This window comes from Pongo pygmaeus, chromosome 11 (assembly GCF_028885625.2).
Source record: "Pongo pygmaeus isolate AG05252 chromosome 11, NHGRI_mPonPyg2-v2.0_pri, whole genome shotgun sequence".
NCBI classification, from domain to species: Eukaryota; Metazoa; Chordata; class Mammalia; order Primates; family Hominidae; genus Pongo; species Pongo pygmaeus.
In genome coordinates this window covers 17,375,090-17,386,262 of record NC_072384.2, presented here as the reverse complement: position 1 = coordinate 17,386,262, position 11,173 = coordinate 17,375,090, and the positions used below count along the sequence as shown (strand labels likewise).

Sequence of the window (11,173 nt, the reverse complement as noted above, 5' to 3'; positions counted from 1 at the left end):
CCCCAGGGACCTCAGATGTGTGGAAGCTCATCAAATCTTGTTCAAGAGTTTTACCTTCCCAGAGGTCAGTAGGCAGGGCTGAAAGTTCCAATCCTCTCTTCACTAGGTCTTTCTGGTGACTGACCCCATGCTGAGGCTAGGTAGGGCCCCCACATGGTCACCTCTTCAGCATAACTTCAGGTGTTACCAAACAGACTCATTATGAGGTGATCACTCAGGAAATTTTTTGTTTGTTTGTTTGTTTTTGAGATGGAGTCTCACTCTGTCACCCAGGCTGGAGTGCAGTGGCCCGATCTTGGCTCACTGCAAGCTCCACCTCCCGGGTTCACGCCATTCTCCTTCCTCAACCTCCAGCTGGGACTACAGGCGCCCGCCACCACGCCCCGCTAATTTTTTTTTTTTTTTTTTTTGTATTTTTAGTAGAGACGGGGTTTCACCGTGTTAGCCAGGATGGTCTCGATCTCCTGACCTTGTGATCCGCCCGCCTCGGCCTCCCAGAGTGCTGGGATTACAGGCGTGAGCCACCGCGCCCAGCGATCACTCGGGAAATTCTAAGTGTTTTAGGAGTTCTGTGACACCAACCGGGAACAAGGACCAAATATACTGTATTTCATATTATACTACCACCCTCAATTAGAGCTTGGGGTGCTTGGGGGCAGAGCTCCTGCCATGCAGCACCTGGGAAGATGCTGAGCCCCCTGGATGGTCAGCTGACTGTCACCATGGGATCTGGCTGGTGGCCAGAGCAGGTGCACAGACTGCAAACCCTGTTGGCCTCTGGGCAGCATGCATCGTTGTTCTGCAGAAGGGGCCTGGGTTAAAGAGCAGACATCATGAGGCTCTGCCAGCTGGGGCTGAGGGAGGCGTGTGGGAGTGGAAGTGCCTGGAGCCCAGGGACAAAGTCCTGTAATAAATTACGTGGGCCCAGAGTGCTCCCGGTCATTTCCTCTTGGAGCCCTACCTCTTCTTCCTCTGTCCCTTACTCCCTGACACACCCGGAGGCCCAACACTGCCTCCTTTCCTGGCTCTTTCAGGGTGCCCAGGGTGGAGGGGAAGGGGAGTCAGCCAGAACCCCATCCTGACAAGGTAAGGGCGTGCCGGGGACGTGTCTGCCAGTGGGGAGTGGGGGGTCACCTCTCTGAAGAGGGTCGCTGGGCAGGAGGCAGGTTCCCTGGAAATAAGATGGAACAGGTCTGAGGGATAGAGAGTGGAGAAGCCCTTCAGGAGCCTGGAAACCAGAAACCGCAGCAGGGGACTCAGTCCATCGGGCTGAAGGGCAGCCCCTGGGGGGCTGAGGAGGAGGAGGAGGGGGAGAAGCTGTCTATCCCTCTGCTGTAGAAGGGCAAACTCCCTGCAGGAGGGGAACGACAGGTGCCAAGGTTGCTCCCACCCCGAAGCCTCCTCACAGCTGGAGGGCCTCACTGTGGAATCATGGGATAGTATGGATAGCCTGGGTCCCATGATGAGCCCCTGCTAGATGTCAGCTGTGCCTTGTGTGACATCCCACTGCGTCCTCGCAACACGGTGGTGGCATTGCCTCCATTTTATGGACACAAAGACTGAGGACCATGGAAGTGAAGGTGCCTACAGGAAGAAGCAGAGCCGGATTCGACTCCAAAGCCCAGGCTTATCTGCCTTACCCATGTACCTTGGGCAATTAACTTTAGTCACCTCTGGAAGGCTAGGACCCTGGGGAGAGGCAGGACAGGCCTGGGGTGGGGTGGGGGGTGGTGGGGGAAGAGGTGGCTGAGGAGAGGGACCGCACTGGAGCTCACATGGGCTGTTCCCCTTGAGCTGTCCAGGTGGTGTGTGTCCCATCCCCATTTCACAGAGGACAAACCTTGAGACACAGAGATCATGAGAGCTGGCCCAGGTCAGACAGCTGGTGGGTGTGGGGCCCCCAACCCAGATCCCCCAAATTCTCCGTGACGAGGCCTCTCCTTCAGGCTCTACTTTGTAACCCTGGACTTGAATTTTGCTCTAATTTATCAGACCCCTGAACTTTGTTTAGGATTTTAGTTCGGAGATTCGCACACATCCTCAGTGAATCATTGTTAGGAACCACTCAGCTCATCAGCCCTTTGGGCAGGAAGGCCACCCCATCTCCCTGGACCTGCTGGGGGCCCTACGTCTGTCCCTCAGATGCCACCTCTAAGATAATCCTCCCCAGGCGGCTGTCTTGGGGCCTGCTTCATCCACAGCTCTTAGCACGGGGCTCTGTGGAGAGGCGGCACCACAGGGATGACCTATATGTGTTGATATTGCTTCCTGTTTTACATATGTCAAAAGACAAAATTATAAAAAATGTATCTTAAAGATCTCAATTGGCTTTTATTTGCAATTCTAGAATTGGGCAACACCCCATTTATAGAATACAATGAATGCTCTGATGAGCCAAGCAGAGGAGTTTGGCTTTATAGACAGAATGGGGCTGAGAGAAACAGAAAACAAAAGGGGATTAGTCATTTCAATTTATTTTCCTTGTAAAGGCTAGAGCTGAGGGAACTTCCTTATCATGCCCGCTGAAACTGGCCTGTCTGGGGCTCCAGCTATTGTCTCTCTCCTGATTCTTGGAAGGTCAGATAATCTTCGTTTGGGCCTGGTGGTGTGGAACTTAAGCATGAGTGACTCCATTTTGGTCTGGTCTGTTGGCCTTGTTTAGGAGCTCAGACCAAACCAATGGCCTCCATACATTTTACTTAACACATGTATTTAAATGATGCTTGTGTCCCCATTCTTGGTCCACATAACAAGCTGTTCAGGGAGGAAGAGCCAGAATCTTAGCACATTTTTCACAGAAGAGATGAAGAAGGGTAAATGAGGCTGGGCATGGTGGTGGCTCATGCCTGTAATCCCGGCACTTTGGGAGGCCGAGGTGGGAGGATTGCTTGAGCCCACAACATGGGGAGACTCCATCTCTACAGAAGAATAAGAAGAAGGAAGAGGAGGAGGAGGAGGAGAAGGAGAAGGAGGAGGAGGAGAAGGAAGGACTTGACCAAGGCCACTGGACTATGAGCTCCTCGAGAGCCTGGGCTAGGTTTCCTTGGGATTTTTCCATCTCCTGCACATGCCCAGGCCTCAGCAGAGAATGGACACTTGGCACGTGCTGAATGAATGAATGGAGTAGCTAGCAGCAGAAGACCAGCTCAGAGTGAAGTCAAGTTTTCAAATCCAGTGTCATTGTAGACTCTGTTGTCTGCCTTTCCAGCCGTGTGTAGTGTGTTCCTTCACTGCCAGCTGGGGAGGCGAGGCTGCGAAGGAAAAGTGACCCATGTACACCAGAGGCACAGACCTCCGGCATTGAGTGGTCAGAGGAGGCGGTCCTGGGGCCGAGGACAGGTAGGGGTGGGAAGGGATGCAGTAGGCTGTGAGGGGAGGATGGTGTGAGGATGAGGGTGGGGAACGGAGGATGTTCCAGGTGGAGGAAGTGGTATCTGCAAAGATACAGAGCAAAGGAAGTACCAGTAAGGCTTGGGCACTGTGGCGCCTGGCAGGGATGAAATACGGTTGAGGGGAGTGGTAAGATATGCTCTAGAACGTTCCATGATGATAGAAATGTTCTCTTCTGTGCTGTCCAAAACAGCAGCCACTAGCCACATGTGACTGTTGAGCACTTGAAGTGTGGCTAGTGCAACTGAGGGTCTGAATTTTTAATTCAGCTAATTTAAATTTAAATAGCCACATGTGGCTAGTGGCTACCAGCTACCATATCGGACAGTGCAACCTAGAGGGTCTTGCTCATCAGGCTAAGAGAGAGGTGAAGTGGAATAAGCAAACACTTTGGAGCCAAACATTTGCAGATTCAAATCTTGTTTCTTTTTTTTTTTTTTTTTTTTTTGAGACGGAGTCTGGCTCTGTTGCCCAGGCTGCAGGGCAATGGCATGATCTCGGCTCACTACAACCTCTGCCTCCCAGGTTCAAGCGATTCTTCCCCCTCAGCCTCCCGAGTAGCTGGGATTACAGGTGCACACCACCACGCCTGGCTAATTTTTGTATTTTTGTAGAGATGGGGTTTCACTATGTTGACCAAGCTGGTCTTGAACTCCTGACCTCATATGATCCACCTTCCTCAGCCTCCCAAAGTGCTGGGATTACAGGCGTGAGCCACCCCACCTGGCCCTGCAGAAATCTTGAGTCAAGAAATCTTGACTCAGTCACCTACCGAATGTGGGGCCTTAAGCCTCAGTTCCCTCATCTATCAAGTGGAGTAGCATCACTTACCTTGCAGGGTTGTTTTACAGATCAAACTAATGAGCAGGTGCTGGAAAACTTTCAGCACAGTGTCTGTCTGAGCTCCTACTCTGTTCTGGGGGCTGGGGGCAGAGTACTGAGGGTATGAAAAGGAACCACAGTGCAGTGGTTCATGCACAAGTATATGTATCTGTCAATTTCTCTTTCATCCCTTGCCTGCCTTATTTAAATACTAAACAAAACAGAGTGATATGAGACAGCTTACAGTATACCTATAATACAACAGAATCAAAAATAAAATAAGAAGCTGGGACGTAGGAGAAATGAAGGTAGGAAAATACACTGCAGCTGGGAAAATGTTAGTAAACAAAATGTACATCAGAAAATCTCATATATTTGCTAGGCATAGACACAAAATTTGTTCTGAACTTCCAGATAGTCACTCACAAAACTATGCAGTAAAGATTACTAATGTTCTCAAGTTAGGCACAAGCCAGTTTCCAAGGGGAAGACCAGCTTTCCTGTTGCAATGTCATGAAGGGGATAAAAAGGGAGAAAACGACATTGGCTATAACAGTAAATTCAGGAGAGTGTTTAAAGAGCTATTTGTAGAAAAGGAAGGAAGACTTTTCAAGAACTATCTCTACATGAGGGAGGGCACCTCACGGGCTATCTCTACATGAAAGGGGCTTCTCAAGGACTGTCATAAAAAGGAATGAGTAAGGACTTCCTTGAGGGCTACTTCTTTTTAAAAAAAATTCAATAGTTTTTAAGGTACAGGTGTTTTTTGGTTACATGGATAAGTTCTTTAGTGGTGATTTGTGAGATTTTTTTGCGCCCATTACCACAGCAGTGTACACTGCACCCAATGTGTAGCCTTTTATTGCTCAACCCTGCTCCAGCCTTCCCCAGAAAGTCCCCAAAGTCCATTGTATTATTCTTACGCCTTTGCAGCCTCATAGCTTGGCTCCCATTTATAAGTGAGAACATACAATATTTGGTTTTCCATTCCTGAGTTACTTCACTTAGAATAATGGCCTCCAGCTCCATCCAAGTAGCTGCTCAAGACGTTATTTCATTGCCTTTTATGGCTGAGTAGTATTCCATGGTGTACGTATACCACATTTTCTTTATCCACTCGTGAGTTGATGGACACTTAGGTTGGTTCCATATCTTTGCAATTGTGAATTGTGCTGTTATAAACATGCATGTGCAAGTGTCTTTTTCTTTTTTTTTTTTTTTTTGAGATGGAGTCTCGCCCTGTCACCCAGGTTGGAGTGCAATGGCGTGATCTTGGCTCACTGCAACCTCCGCCTCCCGGATTCAAATGATTCTCCTGTCTCAGCCTCCCGAGTAGCTGGGATTACAGATGCCCACCACCACGCTCAGCTAATTTTTGTATTTTTAGTAGAGACGGGGTTTCACCATGTTGGCCAGGCTGGTCTCGAACTCCTGACCTCAGGTGATCTACCCGCCTCGGCCTCCCAAAGTGTTGGGATTACAGGCGTGAGCCACCGCGCCCAGCCACAAGTGTCTTTTTCGTATAATGACTTATCTTCCTTTGAGTAGATTACCCAGCAGTGGGATTGCTGGATCAAATGGTAGGTTTAATTGTAGTTCTTTAAGGAATATCCCTACTGTTTTCCATAGTGGTTGTGCTAGTCTACATTCCCACCAGCGGTGTAAAAGTGTTCCTCAAGGGCTTTTTCTAGAATGAAGGGGGACATCCAATGGGCTTTTGCTCTATCTCATGAAGTGGGGCTTCTCAAGGGATAGCTCTAGAATAAAGCAGGATTTCTCAAGGACCATCCCACAAATGAATGAGGGTTTTCAAAGGCTGTCTCTACAGTAAAGGAAAGTTTCTCATGGCCTACCTCTAAAATGAGGGAGAGTTTTTGAAAAGGCACTGATACAGTGAACAGGGGCTTCCGTGGAGCTACATCTACATGAAGGAGGGTGTTTCAAGGGCTGTCTCTCTAATGAAGAACAATTTCTCAAGGGTTATCTCTGTATAGGAAAGGGAGTTTCTCACAGGCTATCTCTACAGCTTAGGAAGTTTTCTCAGCTGCTAGCTCTAAAATGAAGGAGGGATTTTCATAGGTCATATCTATAATATGGGATATCTCTCTCTACTGAGAATGACATCATCTCCAGGCTATCTCTCCACAGTGAAGGCAGCATCTGCTGGGCTGTCTCCACAGTGAAGGGAGCGTCTCCTGGGCTGTCTCCACAGTGAAGGGAGCATCTGCTGGGCTGTCTCCACAGTGAAGGCAGCGTCTCCTGGGCTGTCTCCACAGTGAAGGGGGCATCTCCTGAGCCATCTCCATGGTGAAGGAGGCATCTCTGTGGCTGTCTCCACGGTGAAGGGGGCATCTCCAGGGCTGTTTCCACACTGATGGGGGCTCCTCCAGGGCTATCCCCACAGTGAATGTCATCTTCTTGATGCTGTCTCCACAGTGAAGGAGGCATCTTCAGATAGGCCGACAGCATAGCATAAAAGTGCAACTTAGGATGAACTGCCTCTGAATAAGTGTAAACCAAGCATTTTAGTGCAAAGCAGTGAACGTCATTACAGAGTGCTGTACAGGATCCACTGGTAGCAGAGGGTGTCAAGACTTCAGTTCTGATTGAGGGGAACAGCATCAACGAGTCTGAAGGAAACAGCCGAACCAGGTCTAAAACTGCAGGCTGGACTGGAAGCTAAATAGGCCGACACTTGCCCATACCTACACAGGAGCCATATGGCACCTGAACCTAGTTGTGTGTCTCAAGTGTGTGTATGTGGTGGGGAGGGATAAATTTGGTCAAATTTGTCCATCTTGTGATGTTGCAGAGGATAGGCAGGGTCTTTGCCAAATCCCCAGCCCCATATTTCCCCTCTGATAGGGAGCAGAGCCCTTCTGGGAGGAGAGATTCTCCTAGGAGAGGTTCTTCTCCAGGGCACCCTGCCTTCGCTGACTTCCCCAGGAGGGGCTGCGCCAGGCTCTCCAAGAGCAGGGTCTCTTCCCCAGGGCTGCCTTGCCATCGCTGACTGCCTCCTAAGGAAGCTGGATTTCTCTAGACACACTGTTGCATGTTGTAGGATTTTTGGCAGTGGGGTGGCTGGGCCCTGTGCCCACTGGGAGAAGACAGGATGGAGGACTGTAACTTCGCATTCTTACCCTGGGCTTGCCTGGGCAGAAGAGGAGGGAGCCCTCATGGTGATCCAGGAGCACTGCATCTCTAGGCCAGAGAAAGTGTTGCAGGGACATGTATCTCCGGCACTCTCAGTCACGTGCTATTCATGGGAAGGGCATCTTGTGGACATTACCCTGAATGCTGAGCTGTCCTGTGGGTGTTAGGCTCCCTTCCAGAAGAGGGGCATACCCTTCTTCATGGGGAGCCCTGGGCTGTGGAGACAGGCTGGAGCAGGGCAATGGAGGGGACTTGAAATCTAGACTCAGGACCCTCTTTCTCTAGCGTGCACTGACAACCCCAGCGCCACTGAGAGCAGGGCTGCTGCCACTTTCAGCTCCTCCTGTTCCTCCCTGGCAGCTGTGTGGGGGCCCTTTCTGTTGGGCCCTCCCATGGCTGGCTCCCCACTGAGCTTGGCAGTGGGGCTATGCAGATGGTCATCACTGTCTGGGCGGGGATGGAAGCTCAGATATCCCAGACAACTCCTGTTGACAGTAAAATAAATAACAAATGCAAACTATGGATAAGGATGAAGGGGTGGCCAGCCCCTCCACACCTGTGGGTGCTTCTCGTCAGGTGGAATGAGAGACTGAGAAAAGAAAGAGACACAGAGACAAAGTATAGAGAAAGAAAAGTGGGCCCAGGGGACCTGTGCTCAACATATGGAGGACCCACACCGGCACTGGTCTCTGAGTTCTCTCAGTATTTATTGATCATTATCTCTATCACCATCTCGGAGAAGAGGATGTGGTAGGACAATAGGGTAATAGTGGCAAGAAGGTCAGCAGGAAAACATGTGAACAAAGATCTCTGTATCATAAATAAGTTTAAGAAAAGGTGCTGTGCTTTAATGTGCACATACATAAACATCTCGGTGCATTAAAAAGCAGTATTGCTGCCAGCATGTCTCACCTCCAGCCCTAAGGCGGTTTTCTCATATCTCAGTAAATAGAACATACAATCGGGTTTTACACCGGGACATTCTATTCCCAGGGAGGAGCAGGAGACAGATGCCTTCCTCTTATCTCAACTGCAAAGAGGCCTTCCTCTTTTACTAATCCTCCTCAGCACAGACCCTTTATGGATGTCAGGCTGGGGGACGATCAGGTCTTTCCCTTCCCACAAGGCCATATCTCAGGCTATCACATGGGGAGAAACCTTGGACAATACCTGGCTTTCCTAGGCAGAGGTCTCTGCTGCCTTCCACAGTGTATTGTGTCCCTGAGTACTTGAGATTAGAGAATGGTGGTGACTTTTAACAGGCATACAGCCTTGAAGCGCTTTTTTTAAACAAAGCACATCCTGCACAGCCGTAAATCCATTAAACCTTGAGTCAACACAGCACATGTTTCTGCAAGCACAGGGTTGGGGCCACGGTTACAGATTAACAGCATCTCAAGGTAGAAGAATTATTCTTAGTACAGAACAAAATGGAGTCTCTTATGTCTACTTCTTTCTACATAGACACAGTAACAGTCTGATCTCTCTTTCTTTTCCCCACAAAGGAAAAGCCAGACAGGACAGAAAGGAGCCATATGTGAAGTAAAAGTCTCTTCCCTCCTTCCACTCTCCACCCCAATAAATTACAGCTAACAGTTTAATATAATTACCTCCCCAGAGTATTTCTCTCCATCGCTCTCTTTCTCTATATATGTATATATGTATCCTCTCTCTCTGTTTCTCTCTCTCTCTATATATATATATGTATATATACATATATATATATGTATTTTTTTTTTTTTGAGACCGAGTCTCACTCTGTCGCCCAGGCTGGAGTGCAGTGGTGCGATCTTGGCTCACTGCAAGCTCCACCTCCCGGGTTCACGCCCTTCTCCTGCCTCAGCCTCCCAAGTAGCTGGGACTACAGGTGCCCACCACCACACCTGGCTAATTTTTTGTATTTTTAGTAATTTAGTAATTTTAGTAATTTTAGTAATTTTTGTAATTTTTTGTATTTTGTATTTTTTGTATTTTAACATCCGTGTTAGCCAGGATGGTCTCGATCTCCTGACCTCGTGATCTGCCCACCTCGGCCTCCCAAAGTGCTGGGATTACAGGCGTGAGCCACTGCACCCTGCCTTTATTTTTAATTATAATATTTTAGTGATGGAGTCTTGCTCTGTCACCCAGGCTGAAGTGCAGTGATGCAATCATAGCTCACTGCAGCCTGGAACTCCCAGACTCAAGTGATCCTCCCACCTCGGCCTCTCAAGTAGCTGGGATCACAGGTGTGCACCAACATGCCCACCTAATATCTCCTATATTTTTAAATAAAAATAACATTATACTATAAAACATATATTTTCATTACATACTCATATATCTACACATACATTAGATTGAATCATTTGAAACTGCCAATATGTGACCTTCTTCACCTAGAAAAAGGACACTTTCATATAGTTCAACGTAACTACACTTTTTCTTTTTTTGAGATGGAGTCTCACTCTGTCACCCAGGCTGGAGTGCAATGGCACGATCTTGGCTTGCTGCAACCTCTGCCTCCCAGGTTCAGGTAATTCTCCTGCCTCAGCCTCCCAAGTAGCTGGGATTACAGGCGTATGCCACCATGTCTGGCTAATTTCTTTCTTTCTTTTTTTTTTTTTTTTGAGGCAGAGTCTCGTTCTTTTGCCCAGGCTGGAGTGCAGTGGCGCTATCTCGGCTCACTGCAAGCTCCGCCTCCCGGGTTCACGCCATTCTCCTGCCTCAGCCTCCCGAGTAGCTGGGACCACAGGCGCCTGCTACCGCTCCCGGCTAATTTTTTGTATTTTTAGTAGAGACGGGGTTTCACTGTGTTAGCCAGGATGGTCTCTATCTCCTGACCTCACGATCCACCCGCCTCGACCTCCCAAAGTGCTGGGATTACACGTGTGAGCCACTGCGCCCGGCCCTAACTATGCTTTTTAAAGAGCTGTGTGGTATTCTACCCAAAGGTTGAACCTGAATCCAGCAGACCTCTGTTGTTGGACAATTGGTGGTTTGTTGAGTTTTTGTTTGTTTCCATTTTTTGCTATTACCATCAATGCCTGTACATCTACCTTGATGAAGTTTTACAAGTATATTTGCAGGGTATGTTGCTAATAGTGAGATTGTGTAGACAAAAGGTGTTTAAATTTTTGATAGATGTTATCAAATTGTCTTCTACAAATTGTGGCACCAGGGCCCACTGTGCTGCCTAGGGGCCCCCTCCTTCCTCAGGCTCCCATCCTGGGTGAGCAGCTGCATGCTGGGATGAGATCAGACCCTTCGGTTGGGGGACATTGGGAAGTTACCTAGCCTCGAGCGGCCTCAACTCTCTGAGAGACAAGTTGGGGAAAATGAAATAACTTGGGTGAAGCACCGCCCCACAGCATAGAACAAGGCTCTGCTGGGAGCAGCTCCCCTTTCTTTTCCTCTCCTCCTGCCCAGGGCCTTGTCTGGCCTGGTGGTTGGGTGCACAGGCTCTGCCACAGCCCTGTCACCACTAATGCCAAGGCTCAGTTTTTCCAAATATGGACGAGTATGGGAAATAATCATATGTGCCTCACGGGCTTATTGTGCAATGGAAGGGGCATTGTGTGTGGAGCTGTTGGCCCGGTGAGTGCCCAGTAAGTGCTGCTCTTGTAATGATACCAAGACAACTCAGCCTGTGAATCCTTGGACCCTGGCAGGACCTCTCCCCAAGGCTGACCATTTATAGTGACCTTTCTGGGGCCCAACTGGGGCCCACTGACCAGCCTGGGCTAGCCCCTTATTCAGGGTGTTCGGCCCGGATCTAGACTCTAGTGACTTTGCCTCCTTTGGGTGGCGGCCCTTCCAACCTGTGTTC

General features: G+C 49.1%; 1 protein-coding gene across 5 annotated transcripts in view; it reads left to right on the top strand.

Moving 5' to 3' along the window:
• The first annotated feature begins 938 nt into the window (after positions 1 to 938).
• The window catches only part of MYO7B (myosin VIIB), a 98,742-nt gene continuing 88,507 nt past the window's right edge, over positions 939 to 11,173 (top strand). For 2 of the 5 annotated variants that reach the window (XR_008500976.2, XM_054477150.2), the window contains exon 1: positions 1,002 to 1,086. The gene's annotated coding sequence lies outside the window, so the exon portion shown is untranslated. Of the gene's footprint in view, positions 1,087 to 11,173 lie in introns of all 5 variants that reach the window. The other 3 variants (XM_054477148.1, XM_063647317.1, XM_054477149.2) reach the window with 3 other exon arrangements.